At 51.3% G+C, this 14603-nt stretch overlaps 1 protein-coding gene and 1 long non-coding RNA gene across 10 annotated transcripts in view; both read left to right on the top strand.

Annotated features, from left to right (window-relative positions):
- TTC28 (tetratricopeptide repeat domain 28) overlaps window positions 1-14603 on the top strand; it is a 590183-nt gene that overhangs the window by 268824 nt on the left and 306756 nt on the right. The gene's annotated exons all lie outside the window — the stretch shown is intronic.
- The window catches only part of LOC142818532 (uncharacterized), a 36214-nt gene continuing 27839 nt past the window's right edge, over window positions 6229-14603 (top strand). The window contains exon 1 of the long non-coding RNA XR_012896039.1: window positions 6229-14603. This exon is cut by the window's right edge and continues 22896 nt beyond it. This is a non-coding gene — a long non-coding RNA (uncharacterized LOC142818532).

Raw genomic sequence — 14603 nt, 5'->3', positions numbered from 1 at the left:
GAGCCTCTTCCATGGCAGTGCTCCCAGTATGGTCAGTCCCTGTCTGTCCCAATCCCTGCCCCAGGGGGGCAGCGCTTGTGAGGGAGGTAAGAAAGACACCTCTTGCCTCCCTGCAGCAGTGCCCCTGGTTCCCTGGGGCTGCAGGGGAAGGATTTAGCCCTGGGCTGTTCCCAGCAGAGCTGGCTTCAGGTCCTGCCCCAGGTCCAGGGAAGCTGGGGCATGGGGGAGCCAGCCCTGGAGAGGCTGGGAGGGGGCTGAAGAGGGGCGGGGCAGATAAGAGTGTGAAGGGGAACAGGGATGTGTGAGGCAGAGGCAGGAGGCGCTGAAGGGAGGTTTGATGGGATTCAGGGAGAGTTACGGGGCGGATGGAAGCCAGGAGTGCAATGGAAGGAAACTCTGAGGGGGGTCACAGGGCAGGAAAGGAGTGATGAGGAGAGGGGAGGCTGGGGGGGGACTGTGGAGCAAAAGCAGCCTGGCTGGGGAAGGAGAGACACAGGGCAACGGTTGTACAGAAGGAGATGGGGGAGATACAATGGCAGCTCCCCCCGCCTCATGGAATAAGAGGGAGGGCAGGCAAAGGTCACTGGTGGTAGCGCTTGGGGGCACCAGTTCCTATGTTCCTGACAAAATTTCAGTTGCTAAATAGGGTGCCACACAGGCCCCTACCCCGGTGGCTGTTCCTCTGTGCACCACCCCGCAGGCCCCAGCCAGCAGCCAGAGGGGAATTCTTTCTGTGAATTTTTTTTTTGTGTCGTAGAGATCTGCAAACTCTGATCTGTTACAGCATGTGTTGTATACGTACAGATGTTATATAAAATAACACATGACCTCTTAAAATTACCATAATGAATATGCAAGTAAAATGTTACTGGTCTATCAAAAGTGTGTGGATGGGTTTGCTGGACTGTGGTATAAAAACAGTTGGGAACTACATAGAGTGTCTTCTCTATGGCGTAGTAGCTGTGCCAATGTAGCACATCCGGTGTAGACTAGCACTGAGATTCCTCTCTCTGCTGTTGTGCCAAGCCCAATAACAGTTCATGGCATTGACTAGTCCTGAAGTTTAGGATAGGAAAGCTTCAGAGCTTTTCTTGTATTGGAACTGCTGGAGGAATGGATGTGTAGCACATTAGGTAAGTTCAGTGTCTGGAATTGGAGAAGGGAATACAGTTTAAGCAAGCCATGGGCAACCAAGGCTAGTTAGTGGGCCACATCAGTGGCTGTCCTACATCTCAGGTGCTGCAAGATTGAACTCGGGTATGTGTACCCACTATGACCACAAGAATAAGATTAAATACATTGTACTTGGTTCTCCTTCTTTATCATACCTTTTCAATGTAAAGTGATCCATTATTAGGAGCAAATTAAATTGCCAGCAAAAGTAACATAAAGAAGCAGAGGAAGTGTACAGCTCTCACAATGTTGTGTGCAAACTGCATTCCCCTCATACAAGCCATTGCTTTAAATGTGTGCCACTTACTACTTTGCCAGGGGCTCCTCCACCCTCCCCTCTGCTGCAGGTTGCACATAAAACCCGAATGAGCCACACATGGACGCAGATTATCCACCACTAATTTAAACGCACTTCTCTTGACCTGCTGCTTCTTGTGCTGCACCTGTCCCAGAGCTAAACAGAAGTCTTCTTTCCCTAAAGTTCTGAATTCAATACCTTTCATCAGGGCCAAATCCATTAAAATCACTTGGAATATGTGCATATAAACATCAGAGAAAATAAACAGATGTAGGCAATGTCTGCATGTGTTGTCAGCAAACTGCACGTTCATGGTTTGTTAGCTTGCGCTGTTATGAGGAGTTAAAATATAGAGCTTGGTTCTGGAACCGTGATTCTGGAATATTAAATGAAATGATGGTAAACGTGAGCTTTATTCCCTTGACCTGTTTGTGAGAATCAGTCTTTCTGCCGCTGCATCACCTAAAGGAATACAGTGTAGCTTGTATGTGCACTGCAATCCTATCAGAGAGGTCTCCTTTTTTATATCACTTATTACCCTCTAGGAACACCCGTTCTTTTATTATTTTTCATTTGTTTTTAATAAATATGCAGCTGTATGGGATCCAGGTGCACTTCATGCAGTGAGCAGAATACAAGGCAACAGTGAGAATCCTTCTGTCCTTAATTAAAAAACAAGGGGGCATTGTTTTAGTGGATTGCTTAGTTTATCCCTAAGTGAGAATAGGATTTTGGTTCTCATGGAAGACAAAGGAAGTACAGTTGGTAGTTTCCTCAGAATACATCAATAATAGCAAAGAGATAGTCAGCTTAACCAAAGTGTCCATCTCAGGAGGAAATCTTATCTAAACAGGTATGTCTGTGTAAACAAAGTTCTTAAGATTGTTCTTTTCCCTTCACTGCAGGATGCAGCACCTTGGCCGTCCATCCCTGCTGAATTAGGGGACATTGATAAAAACTGCTTAATCTCTAGATGGAAACAAATTGCACAAACTCTGGATGCCTCAGAGAGATGTTTGGAAACCTCATGGTTCAGTAACCCTGACCCAAGCTTCTCAGAATAGCTGAGTTCTGAATATGGATTTTCTCCTGTTCCAGTTGATCTGAAAAAGAACATGCAAAGAAAAACCATCTGTCCTTATGAGTTTGTTCTCTGTTCTGTATGGGATTCAGCAAGTCAAGATCCAATAAGAAATGCGGCTCAGTTTGTTTTGTTATTTAAGGTCTGCCTACACTGTGGATTTGGGGAACCTGCTCTTTTACCTGTTACAATAAGGTTCCAGTTCACAGCTTAGGGTACGTCTAGACTACATGCCTCTGTCGCCAGAGGCATGTAGATTAGGCTACCAGACATAGGAAAATGAAGCAGCGATTTAAATAATCGCCACTTCATTTAAATTTACATGGCTCAGCGCGATAGTCTGGACACGCGGGTGTCGACATCAAAGGTATTTGTCGACCACCCAGGTAAGCCTCCTGGGATGAGGATTTTCCTATGTCTGGTAGCCTAATCTACATGCCTCTGACGACAGAGGCATGTAGTCAAGACGTACCCTTAGTTGGGCCTGTAACCGTGATCCATTCTCAGTTAGAACCTTCAGTGCCTTTTATGCTGCTCAGGTGTGGTTAATGTCCCATCTATACTGCACATTAGAACTGTCTTGCAGATGGCATTCCATGGTTTGTTGATGTATGGCAAGGAGACAGAGCTTTAGATACTGGATGTGGAAGTAATGAGGAACTCGGTGTAATTTGCACTGCTTCTCTGCATTGCAGTGTCTTTCTAAAAATGAGGGAAACTGTTCACTTTTTGTATTAGCTTTTTGTATTAGTTCCTAGTGTCAAGAAAGCAAAATGCTTAATAATGTGGACATTCATTTGTTGTAATAACTACCACTACATAAATGTCTGAAGATAAATGAAATCAAATAAACTAATAAGGCTTAACCTCTCATTGTAATAAGTTCTCATCAGTTCTGAGAGTTCAGAAGAGATTGTATTAAGGGACTTCTGCAGAAATTAACTGATATAATTAACAATTAACCAACTTATTTCATTTAAAGAAACCAAATGTTTAGAGAACCATAATATATCAGGCTTTATATGTTTTCTGCCTTGTATTTGAGGTGAACTTAAGAACATAGGAATGGCCAGACTGGGTCAGACCAAAGGTCCATCTAGCCCAGTATCCTGTCTGCCTACAGTGGCCAGTGACAAACAGAGGCTAGGAACACCATCCCTACCCATCCTGGCTAATCGCCATTGATGGACCTATCCTCCATGAATTTATCTAGCTCTTTTATGAGCCCTTTTAAAGTCCTGGCCTTCACCACATCCTCTGCCAGGGATTTCCACAGGTTGACAGTGTTGACTGTGTGTTATATGAAGAAATATTTTCTTTTGTTTCTTTTAAACCTGCTGCTTATTAATTTCGTTTGGAGAACCTTAGTTCTTGTATTCTGAGAAGGAGTAAATAACTTTTCCTTATTTCTCCATGCCAGTCAAGATTTTGTAGAAGTCTGTCATATCTCCCCTTAGTTGTCTGCTTGCCATGCTGAAAAGTTCCAGTTTTATTAATCTCTCCTCATATGGAAGCCGTTCCATATCCTTAATAATTTTTTTAGCCCTTTTCTGAACCTTGTCCAATTCCAATATATCTTTTTCAAGATGAGGCAACCACATCTGCACAAAGTATTCAAGATGCAAGTGTACCATGAATTTATAAAGAGGAAATTCTTTGTCTTATATATTCCTTTCTTAATGATTCCCAACATTCCATTTGCTTTTTTTCTCTGCCATGGCACATTGAGTGGATGTTTTCAGAGAACTATCCACAGTGACTCTAAAATCTCTCTCTTAAGTGGTAACAGCTAACTTAGACTAGGGATGTTAACTATTGGGTATTTGTGTAAACCTTGACATTGTAGCTGGCTTTTAAGCTGGCTCTGCATGAGCATCAGCTCCTACTGCCCTTGTCTCTCCCCCCTCCCTCCACTGTCTTTGTAGGAGCAGGGAAGAGGGGGTAGGTGGCCCTGTGGAAGCCAGCTCCCGCTGCCCCACCCCCTTGCTGCATCTGTGGAAGGTTCCCCGCGCTATCGGCTCCTGCTTCTCTCCCCGTCCTTCCTGCTGCCTCTGCTACAGAGGCAGTAAGTAGCAGGAAAGAGTGCATGTAGTCAGTAGGATTAACCAATTAGCCCGGGCTTACCAGTTAATTGTGTAGTTGACGACACATTGACATTTCTCATTTAGACCCCATTATTTTATATGTATAGTCGAGATTATGTTTTCCAATATGCATTACTTTGCAATTGACAGCATTGAATTTCATCTGCCATTTTGTTGTTCATTCACCTAGTTTTGTGAGATCCTTTTGCACTTTTTGCATTCTGCTGTGGACATATCTATCTTGAACCATTTTGTATCATCTGCAAATTTTACCACCTTATAATTTCCCCCTTTCTTCTGATCATTTATAAATATGTTGAATAGGATTCATTCTGGTTAGGCTGCTGGAGGACACATCACCTCTCTCTAATCTGCAAACTGACCATTAATTCCTTCCCATTGTTTTCTGTCTTTGGTCTGCAGTCCATGAAAAGACTGTCTGTCTTATCCCATGACAAGCTAATTTACATAAGAGCCTTTGTCAGACGCTTTCTGGAAATCCAAGTACAGTGTCCACTGGATTCCCCCTTGTCCACATACTTGTTGACCCACTTATAGAATTTTAGTAGATTGAAGAGTCATGATTTCCCTTTATACACAAACTGTATTGACTCTTCCCCCAACAAATTATGTTCATCTATGTGCCTAAGAATTCTGTCCTTTACTAGAGTTTCAACCAGTTTGCCTGATATTGAAGTTAGACTCACTGGCTTGTATTTTTCAGGATCACCTCTTGAGCCCTTTTAAAAAATTGGCATCACATCAGCTATTGTCCAGTCATTAGATATGGAAGCTGATTTAAAGGATAGGTTACAAACCATTGTTTATAGTTCTGCAATTTCCTGAAACAAAATACAGGACTATGTAGCACTTTAAAGACTAACAAGATGGTTTATTAGATGATGAGCTTACGTGGGCCAGACCCACTTCCTCAGATCAAAACCTATTTGAAATCTGCAATTTCCTATTTGAGTTCTTCCAGAACTCTTGGGTGAATACATCTGGTCCTGGTGACTTGTTACTGTTCAGTTTATCAATTTGTTCCCAAACCTCCTCTAATGACATGTCTATCTAGGACAGTTCTTCAGTTTTGTCACTGCACCCCTTTGCTGTTCCAGTTCAGTACACTGTGCAACTTAACGAATAATTTAGCATTAATGCTAAGGCAAAACTGATTTGAACAGCATAAGGTGGGAGATATTTCTGTGGACTATAAGTCTCCTTTCAACCTCATAGTGCTGGTTTGGGAATTCTGCATAGTACTTGGACTTTTGGTGACAGAATTTAGGGAACCACCTCCCCCCCCCCCCCCCCAAGGTTTTAATAGTTTCTGCTCAGGCAGTGCTATTCCTACCAGGAATGTTGGGCCTTGGATACCCTCCTCTCTGTCCCTCCCTCCCTCCCATTCCCCCCCCTTCTTCCAAGCTTCTGTGATGTCCTGGGAGACTAGCAGAGAACCTGGTGCTGGCAGCCGGAGTTGCGGCCCCCTTGCAGTCACCACAGCAGCAGGAAGTGGAGTGACCCAGCCCCAGCCCACCCTGCTCCCATGGATCCTAGAGCATGGGAATGGAGCAGGCTGGGGCTGGGTCACTCCTCTTCCCACCACTGGTGAGTGCATGGGCGAGTCTGCCAGATCCCCCACTAGTCTCCCAGGCCACTTGGGGCTCCCCAGCTGCCCTAATCCCCCAGACCACAGGGATTAGGGCAGCTGTCTCATACTGTCCAACGGACAAGATAGTGCTGTGCCTGGGTGAGTCCCTTAAACTGGTACATTTCAGGGACTGTTGTCTAATTTCCCTAAATTGCTGCCGTCAAGGAAGTGAAAGCCAACTCTGAAACTGAAACACGAACCACAACAGAGCAGGCTCCTTACTAAACTACTCAGATTCATTATTGTTTTCCAGTATCCAGAGGTGTTGTGTTAGGTACTTCTCGGTGCATAGAAGATGGATGCACCTTGCTTCATGTGGCTGAGATGTGACTGTGAGCAAGGGAAAGAAACCAACAGGGTGCACTGAAAGGAGAAGTCCATGTTGTTACTCTTTGAAGGAAGGCATTTGAGCATCTGAGGGAGCAACATTTGTTAAAATAGAACTATGATGAGGTCTTTAACTAAGTGCTTGTCAATGTGGTGGCAAAGTAGTCCTTTGGAGAGTGATTTGAATGAGAAGTGAACTAGGGAAGAAAGCTCAATGCACAGGGACAGCCTGGTGGAAAAGGTGAATAAATAGGGCTTCATTGCTGGAGCACAGAATGCAACGACAGACCAGGTCATAAAAAACTCTGTGAAATTTATAAATGCAGCTTTTACATGCAAATGTGAATTATAGATTGATACGGATGACAGAATAGACCTCTGGCCCATTCTAGATCCATCCATCAGTTTTGAATCTCAGATCTCTTTTAGGTAACAGTGCAGCAACTTTCAGTTGGTAAATGGTATCAGAGTGTTTTGATATACAGTAGAGTCCCTATCATCTGACCTAAACGGGACCGACACATGGTCGGATTATCTAATATGTCGGATGATACGGACTCTACTGTAGAGAGCAACGGAACAGCTGATGCCGCTCCTGCCGGGACGAAGCATCTCCGGCAGAGCAGCATCAGCTGTTCCCTTGCTCTCTAAGAGAAACTGCTGCTGCTGCCAGGACGCTTCCAGGCAGGAGCAGCAAGCAGGGCCGTTCTCCCAGCCCACGCTGTATCTGAGCCTACAGCTCCCAGGGACAAAGTCCCCGGGAGCTGCAGGGTCGGATAAAGCGGAGTGTCGGATTGCTGGGTGTCAGTTAATCTGGACTCCACTGTATTGACAACCATAGAACACTAGACCTGGAAGGGGCCTTGAGAGATCATCAAGTCCAATCCCGTGCCCTCATAGCAGGACCAAGAACCATCTGGCCCAAGCTGGGCAATAATTTTTGGGGGGACCACACCAAGATTTTGGTAAGTTGTCAAGGGCCACACTTTTCTATGGAGGGGCTGTGAAGTCTGTGACAGAGATTGGGTGCAGAAGGGAGCTCAGAGTATGGGACTAGGGTACAGGAGAGGATGTGGGATATGAGAGGAAGCTGTGATCTGGGGCAGGAGATTGGGGTGCAGTGTGTGGTAGGGGGCTTGGGCAGGGGCAGATGGCCATTTTGCGGGGCCCCGGCAGCATAATTCCGCGGGGCCCCCCCTTTGCCACGGTGCATGCGCGGGGCTTTCTGAAGCGCGGGGCCCAGGGCGGCCGCCCCGTTCACGCTGCCCTATATCCGCCCCTGGGCTTGGGTGCAGGAGAGGATTTAGGAGAGGTGCAGGATCTGGAATGAAGTTGGGAGGTGGTGGGGACTGGAGTGCCAGAGATGTGTTCTAGCCAGGAGGTGCTTATCTAAGCAGCACCTGGCCAGCGGCACTCTCACACAGGCTTCCCTGCCAGTAGCCCCAGACCGCTAGCTGACTGTGCATGTGGCTGTCTGATCTGTCAGAAGTGGGGAGGAAGGGAGAGGCCTTATGAACTGCCTCTGTCCCCTAGCAGAAGCTCTGAGAAACCAGCCAATGCGAGCTGAGAAATTATTCTGTGCTGCCCTGCCCCCAGCAGAATTCCTCTGCTCCCATTGGCTAATTTCTGGCCAATAGGAATGGAGCGATTTAGCTGGGGTGGGATCGTGTGCTGAAGCCCCTCTCTCACACACTCATACACACACACACACATCCCTTCTTGCAGTGCAGAGAGCAACATGGAGCTACTAGCCCAGGGCCTGGGGACCAAACTAGCCTGCCTAACACTTTGAACCGGCCCACAGACTGCAGTTTGTATCTTGCTGCCCAAATTTCCAGACTGTGGCTCAGATAGCAGGATCCTATTTAAATGCCTCACGGTTCATAGTTGCTGTGCTACCCCAGCAGAGGCCCGAGCCCTTTAAATAGCTGCAACAACCTGTGCAGCTGCTGGGTAACGTGACAGTCAAAATAGGCCCGGAAAATGGGTTGAGAACAGCCTACTTTTTCACATCAAAGAATGTTTTTAAAATTTACTCTTTGACCCCCATTAGCCACACCCCTGACCCCTGTTAACCACACCCCGACCCCCATTATCCACACCTCCTGACTCCCGTTACCCAGGCCTCTGGAGGGAACGCTCTCGGGGCAAGATGGACACATGACCAGAAGTAAAAGGTGTCATGTGACCCCCCCCTCCCCAAGGACTTTTCCCACCATCCTCCTACCAACAGGTATTAGTTTGGTCCCCACCAAACCCCCCTCATGCAGCTGTCCTGCAATTGCATTAACCCAATGTGTGTGACATTAACTCTGGGGCGGAGAGGCTGAGGGAAGTGCTCCCTTTAAGAGTTTCCTCCCATGAGCAGAATGGATTTTGTGTTGTGCACCAGTCCTGAGTTCATGTGGCTTTTTTGGATGTGTCACCCAAGTTATTAATAAATATGTTATACACCTCTACCTTTTCCCTCTGCTGCCATGTCTCCTCTCCTTGTTCCATCAGCTCCCCTGGTGCCTACTAATCCCTCACCCTCCTCTGCTGTCCTGACTCCTGCCCTTCTCACTGCCCTCAGCCCTCATGAGAGCTTCCCCCCTGTGCCCACTCCTCCAGTAGCCCCACTCTGATCATGTGAGCTACCCCTCTTCATCTCCTCTCCTAACACCTCCCTCTACACACCTGCCCTGCCTCTCTCCTCTGGTGCTGGTCCCTCCCCTGCAGGTGTCTGCCCTTCTGCTTCACCCCAGAATCCCCTGGCACCTGCATCTTCTCTTACCCCTGCACCTTCCTGGTGCCTCCCCCTTCCCTCACTGCCCCTGCCCCCTTTGCCCTCTTTTTTCCCTGATGCCCATCCCCTCACTACCCTCTGCCCCCGTTCCCCTCATGCCCCTCTGTGCCCTCACACATGACTTGCTCCATCCCCACCTTCCTCATGCCCACCCCTTCTTTCAAGCCTTCTCCCAGCACCTTCCCCTCCCCTCTCTAGCCCCCAATGCCCTTACCCTCTCCTCTGCCAGCATCACCCTGTCCTCCTCTCACTGACACCTCCAGTCCTGCCAGGGCCGGCTCTATGTTTTTTGCTGCCTCAAGCAAAACATTTTTCGGCCGCGCCCTTCCCGCCCTTTTCTTGTTGGCAGCGACCCAAACCTGGAGTAGGGGCGGCTCCGGCCATGGCTTAGGCCCTCTGCTGCGGAGGGAGGGGGCATTCTGCTCGGCACGCTTGGTCCAGGCCACAGGATCTAGCCCGGCACAGGGATAAGAGCTCTGCCTGAGACTAGGACTGGCCCCAGATTACCCAAAGCACCAGGCACTCTGTACCAGGAACTCCTGGGTTCTGTCCCGGCCCTGCCACCGGCTGGCCTGGGGCAAGTCACTTCGCTGCTGCCTCAGTTTCCCCTTCGGGAGCCATGGAGATGCTGCTGCCCTGCATGGCCAAACATGGTGACCAGGCGGGGAGGGGCTGGGGCTCCCTGGCCACCCTGTCTGGATGGACGCCCATGCACCACGACCCTCCACAGGACCCTGTGTCCCTCCCCGTCGTGTTCCCACCGCAGGGTTCCTCCAGGTCCTGTGGATAACAGGAGGGGAATCACTTGATGATTCCCTGTTGTGTTCACTCTTTCTGAGGCACCTGGCATTGGCCACTGTGGGCAGACAAGACACTGGGCTAGATGGACCTTTGGTCTGACTCAGTCTGGCCGTTCTTATGTTCCTCTGGACAGGCTACCGGGCTCCCAGAACCCTGCCCTCCTTCACCAGCTGCAAGATGGGGGCCAGCTGAAGGCCAGAGTTGGCCTATGGCAGTGGTCCCCAATGCGGTGCCCGCGGGCGCCATGGCACCCGCCGGGGCATTTGTGCGCACCTGCCAACAACTTGGGCCGGCCCCGCCCTCTGTGCTCGGCGCTCGGGCGGCCCCGGCCCTGAGGCACATGCCAGCGGCGGCGCTGGGTGCAAGGGCATCCCCGTCCCCTGGCATGCCCCCGGACACGCAGCCCCGTCCCCAGGCGTCCGGCGCGTGAGTGGCCCCACTCCTGGGCGCCCGAGAGCCTCTAAAGGTTGGGGACCACTGGCCTATGGAGCCCTGCTTAGCCCAGACAAACTTGAGGCCAGGCCCAGCCCATGCAGGTCCTCTGCCCCCTCGGAGGAGCTGCTGACAGGAAAGCAAAGCTCTGTCCCCCAGGGAGGAGTCATCAGCACAGCACTGTCACCCTTGTAAGCCCCGTAATCTCTTGAGTTCTGCACCCTCTACCTCCTACCCCACCTCCCTACCTTGAGCCCCCCCTCCACCAGACCCTGTGCCCTGAATCCACCCCTCCTGCCCTCACTCTCACTGCCCCCACAAACCTTCCAGCCCCCTGCCCACACATCTTAACCCCTACCCCTCACCAAGAGTCCCCCATATCTCTGCCCTGACTCCAGCACTGCAACCTTATACTCCTGCCCTAATGCCCCGCAACAAACCCTGTGCCCTCAGCCCCCCACCACCTGCCTTCACTCTAGCACCCTTCAACCCCTGCCCTGAGTTCCCCAACTCTCCCAGCCCCCTGCCCTCACTCCTGTACCCCCACCCCTTTTTATTCTAGCACAAGACAGAAAACTTGTAAATACTGTCCACCAAAAAACTATAGCTGATGTTTCAATCACTTCCCTTCTGATATTAATACAAACTTCCTTTTCCCCTTCGTTTTTAAAAAATTCTACCATTCAAATAAAGCATGTACATTTTCCTTTTATTTTGTAACCTCTCCACCCCTCCACTCCCCCTCCGCCCCGAAAATTACCTCTTAAAGATCCAAATACGCTCATAGGGACATAAATATGTAATCACAACATGCATAAGATCTCCTCTCAAAGATTTTCTCTTTAACCACAAAGCTTAGAAATGTTTGAAGAAAACTGAGAGTGTCATGTAGTAACAGGACTGCAGGAGCTGGGGATTTACGGACCCAGGCCTTCCCTCACCCCAAAAACAACCTCTCCCAATGCAAATTGACAACAGGGCGGGGGCAGCCTTCTTCCCTCCCCCACTCCTCAGTACTGGGGGGGGTGTCACTGTGCAGCTATCCCAACTGTGCCCGTCCCTGCATTGCCCTGTAGGGTTCACTCCCCTCGAGCCAGCACCTCCCACCATCACGTCCCCACACAGAGCCGCAGAGCAGTGCTGCTTTGCAACCAGGTGAAGCCAAAAGGTGCGACAGCTGCGGCAGGGGGCCCCAGCTAGCAGCGGGGGAGGCAGTAGCTGAGTGCTGCCAGGGCTGAGTGAGCAGGAGCCAGGGCGGGGGCAGTGGCGCTTGGGTGGATGACCAGACGGGGAGCACAGCACCCACGCCGACCCCCATGAGAGGGACAGAGGTCCTTGCCCCTCCCGGATCCTTCAGCCTCCTGCCCGAGCTGAGCACTCAGAGCTCCTGGCCCCAAACCTGCCTCTCTCCCCTCCCCGGCGGCAGCATCCAGGTATGGAGTTCAAACCAGAGCGCAATGGCATCATGCTACGCCTGGGCGTCTCCTCCCTAAGCTGTTGTGCAGTATTTGAGCACGCCATGCATGTGCTCCCTCAGCCCCACTGTGCCCTGTACATGGCCGACGCCTCGTCACAATCCCCCTCCTCCTCCAGCAGCCGCCAGCCAGCCCTTCGGAGGATGGCCCACCAGGAAATGCCCGGTATCCCGCTGAGCCAGTCCACCCCTGGGCAGAGCTGGGAGTTATGAGACCTCTGCTGTGTTTTTAATTCAAAGCATCTGGCCCCACACAACTCTCGAAGGAGGCTAGTTCACAGCCCCACACCTTCCAGGCTAGGAGTTGAGCCGTACCCATGTACCCGAATTCATTCAGTGCCCTCCCCCCTGCAAAAATTATTGCCCACCCCTGTGCTAGCTTCTTTGATCGACACTGGTCCCCACTGCAAGGGGGAAGCACCAGCCAGATCAAAAGGCTTGGCAGCCCAAATGCAAACAGTGGGCTGTATCTTCCCATCCCCAATCTAGATCTTCCCTGACAGATGCGTGTCTAACCTGTTCTTTAACGTCTCCTATGATGGAGATTCCACAATCTCCTTCCTCCTCCAGGTAATTATTCCAGTGTTTAACCGCCCTGACATTTAGGAAAGATTTTCCTAATGTCCAACATAACCTCCCTGTCACGGGGTGCGGCACAGTCCGCCGCCCCCGTTCTGCTAGAAGTTAGGTTGTGCACCATGCACCGCTCGCTTTCGTACCTCCTAGGCGGAGTGGGGGGTCTGGGCCCGCCCTCACTCCGGACCCCGACCCAGGGACCTAACACCGAGAGGGTGTCTCTTGGTGGTAGCAGGGGGGTTAGCACCCCAAACACACCTGCTCCCGGGATACACGACCCACCCTGGGTCCTTCTCCACTCCGCCGGACGCCGCGCCGACTATCCGGCCGCCTCGTCCGGGACCTTCCCCTCCGGGACTTTTCCCCCCGAGGTCCTTCCTCCTGCTGCACTCTTTCTCTCCTCTCCCTCCGCGCCGTTCGTCCCTACCGCGTCTCCCCCTGCGTCCTTTCTACTCTCCCAGCTCTTCCGGGTTCCCCCCTTCCCCTCCGTCGTCGCGCCCGTGACGTCGTCCGTCACATCCCTGGGGGCATCGTGATGACGTGCCACGGCCTCCCCGCCCCCGCTTCCTAGACCCCCGCGCCCTGCCCTTCGGCGGCCCCGGGTGACGCTAGCGAGTGGCGGGGCGGCTCTGCCCTGTCACACACCTCCCCCCTTCCTACAGTCTGTCCGCCCCCCGGTTGCTTGTCACCCGGCAACCGTGAGAGACAGTCCGCGTTCACATTATCTTTACCAGGTCTGTGTTTAATGTCAAAACGGAAAGGTTGCAAACTCAGGTACCACCGCATTATCCACGCGTTGTTATCCTTCATGGACTGCATCCATTTCAGCGGTGCATGGTCCGTCACCAGCGTGAAGGTATTGCCTGTAAGAAAGTAGCGTAAGGAGTCTATGGCCCATTTAATGGCCAACGCTTCCTTCTCTATCACGGCATAGTTTCTTTCCCTAGGGAACAGCTTCCGACTTAGGTAGGCCACGGGGTACTCCGCGCCCTCCTCCTCCTGTGCGAGGACTGCCCCGAGCCCCACCTCGGAGGCGTCGGTCTGCAACAGAAACGGCTTTTCGAAATCGGGAGGCCGTAGCACTGGACCCGACACCAGGCACTGGCGGAGTGTCTCAAACGCCCGCACCCCTTGGGGCGTCCACAGCACCCTTTGGGGTTTCTCTTTCTTCGTCAGGTCTGTTAAAGGGGCTGCCAGGGATGCAAAATGGTTTATAAACCGCCTATAGTACCCCGCGAGGCCCAGAAACTGGCGTACTTGTCGCTTGGTGTGGGGCCGGGGGTAATCTCTAATGGCTTGTACTTTGTCTAGTAGCGGTTTTAGCCGACCCCTCCCCACCGTATACCCGAGGTAAGATACCTCCCTTCTCCCGAACTGGCACTTCTTGGGGTTTGCTGTGAGCCCTGCCCGTTGGAGCGCCCGCAGGACGGCTCCCAGCTGCTGTAAATGCTCCTCCCATGTCCTGCTGAAGACGACGATGTCGTCTATGTATGCCATGGGGTAGTCGCGATGATCTTCTAGGATCTCGTCCATCAGCCTCTGGAACGTGGCTGCCGCGCCGTGTAACCCCAACGGCATGGTGACGAACTGGAATAGTCCGAACGGGGTGGCAAACGCCGTCTTTTCTCTGGCTGACAGCGCCAGGGGTATCTGCCAGTACCACTTCGTAAGGTCAATCGTTGATAGGTACTCTGCCCGCCCCAGGCGCTCCAGCAGCTCGTCCACCCTGGGCATGGGGTACGCATCAAACTTTGATACCGCGTTCAGTTTACGGAAGTCGATGCAGAACCGTATGGCCCCGTCCTTCTTCGGGACCAGTACGGTGGGGCTCCGCCACTCGCTCCGCGATTTCTCTACCACTCCCCACCGTAACATGTCCTGCAGCTCTTTCTGGACCGTGTCCCACAACTTCAGGGGGATG

The sequence above is a fragment of the Pelodiscus sinensis genome, chromosome 15, assembly GCF_049634645.1.
Source record: "Pelodiscus sinensis isolate JC-2024 chromosome 15, ASM4963464v1, whole genome shotgun sequence".
NCBI lineage: Eukaryota > Metazoa > Chordata > Testudines > Trionychidae > Pelodiscus > Pelodiscus sinensis.
This window is presented reverse-complemented; position numbering and strand designations above follow the sequence as displayed.